Source organism: Palaemon carinicauda, chromosome 17, assembly GCF_036898095.1.
Source record: "Palaemon carinicauda isolate YSFRI2023 chromosome 17, ASM3689809v2, whole genome shotgun sequence".
NCBI classification, from domain to species: domain Eukaryota; kingdom Metazoa; phylum Arthropoda; class Malacostraca; order Decapoda; family Palaemonidae; genus Palaemon; species Palaemon carinicauda.
This window is the reverse complement of record NC_090741.1, coordinates 6,795,431-6,797,796: the sequence shown is the minus strand read 5'-3', so window position 1 is coordinate 6,797,796 and position 2,366 is coordinate 6,795,431.

Here is a 2,366-nt window from a genome sequence, read left to right as displayed (position 1 = left end):
GTCTGTTTTTGGTTTCCTGTATGATGTAAAGTGTCTTCAGGGAATAAAACACAATTTAACTTATGGAATATTGCACCAAGCTGGAAAAAGCACAGCAAGATGGCGTAGGCAAGGACATAGACACTGCTGACTAGTGTCTTGAACTTCCGGCTTCCAGCCAGACACTGCAACTCCCCAGGCTGTTTTACAGCTCATTTGTGGACAAGGGCTTGTTCACAATGTACTCAACGTATTTTGCTTACTTTGCCTGTCACTGTGCTAAGAGATGAGAGGAGCTTCTTGAAACTGAAATTAATGAAGAATTATTTGACGTCTACAACAGTGCAAGAGAGACTTATGTTTAGCTATGATATCTATTGAGAACGAGATCGCACAAAATAAATTGGTCTGAAGAGACAGTGAATTATTTTGTACAGAAAAAAGAACGGATATTCAATTTGGATTTATCTGTACACCTTATGCATGCAGACACTGTAACCAAGAATCTACAAAGACACACCGCAACTTAATTTCTTATTTTATGTCACATTGGCAAATATTGATCGACTTTAATTTAAAGTTTTAATTATATTCTGATTGAAAGGTGATTAGAAACTAATAATATTAATTTTAAACAATTCCATTTGATTTTTATCTGTGTTTATTTCAGACCGATTAATTATTCATAATTTTTTAGATTCTATTCCTTTGTTTATAGTTTTGTTCGTAGCTATGAAGATTATAATATTCTCTTCAGTAACTGGAAATTATTGTCATTCCTTTCATGTATTTCCTTTAAGTACTACCTTGGTTTGTTTTAGTTAATAGTTCAGTTTTTAGCAATCAAAAGAATCCACAATTTATCTATTGATAAAGGGAATGAATATCATTACTGGTCATGACTGTTTTCCTCTCCATTTTCATCTATGGATACACTCTAAAAGGGAAGGAAATGGGCCAGAGACTCTCATCGTCATTTTTATTATATTAGTCCTAACTGAAATTTTAAAGGACAATTAACTCAATTGCATTCATTTTCACAATTCCACCATCGAATATTATACACCAAATGATTTCTTGACTATCGAATGCATTTTCCCTTTTTCAAATAATACATACATACATATACCAAGTCACTTCCCCCAATTTTGGGGGGTAGCCGACAACAACAATGAAACAAAACAAAAAAGGGGACCTCTACTCTCTACGTTCCTCCAGCCTAACCAGGGACTCAGCCGAGTTCAGCTGGTACTGCTAGGGTGCCACAGCCCAACCTCCCACATTATCCACCACAGATGAAGCTTCATAATGCTGAATCCCCTACTGCTGCTACCTCCGCGGTCATCTAAGGCACCGGAGGAAGCAGCAGGGCCTACCGGAACTGCGTCACAATCGCTCGCCATTCATTCCTATTTCTAGCACGCTCTCTTGCCTCTCTTACATCTATCCTCCTATCACCCAGAGCTTTCTTCACACCATCCATCCACCCAAACCTTGGCCTTCCTCTTGTACTTCTCCCATCAACTCTTGCATTCATCACCTTCTTTAGCAGACAGCCATTTTCCATTCTCTCAACATGGCCAATCCACCTCAACACATTCATATCCACTCTAGCCGCTAACTCATTTCTTACACCCGTTCTCACCCTCACCACTTCGTTCCTAACCCTATCTACTCAAGATACACCAGCCATACTCCTTAGACACTTCATCTCGAACACATTCAATTTCTGTCTCTCTGTCACTTTCATTCCCCACAACTACGATCCATACATCACCGTTGGTACAATCACTTTCTCATATAGAACTCTCTTTACATTCATGCCCAACCCTCTATTTTTTACTACTCCCTTAACTTCCCCAACACTTTGCAACCTTCATTCACTCTCTGACGTACATCTGCTTCCACTCCATCATTTGCTGCAACAACAGACCCCAAGTACTTAAACTGATCCACCTCCTCAAGTAACTCTCCATTCAACATGACATTCAACCTTGCACCACCTTCCCTTCTCGTACATCTCATAACCTTACTCTTACCCACATTAACTCTCAACTTCCTTCTATCACACACTCTTCAAAATTCTGTCACAAATCGGCCAAGCTTCTCTTCTGTGTCTGCAACCAGTACAGTATCATCCGCAACCAACAACTGATTTACCTCCCATTCATGGTCATTCTCGCCTACCAGTTTTAATCCTCGCCCAAGCACTCAAGCATTCACCTCTCTCACCACTCCATCAACATATAAGTTAAACAACCACGGTGAAATCACACATCCCTGTCTCAGCCCCACTCTCACCAGAAACCAATCACTCACTTCATTTCCTATCCTAACATATGCTTTACTACCTTTGTAGAAACTTTTCACTGCTTGCAACAACCTTC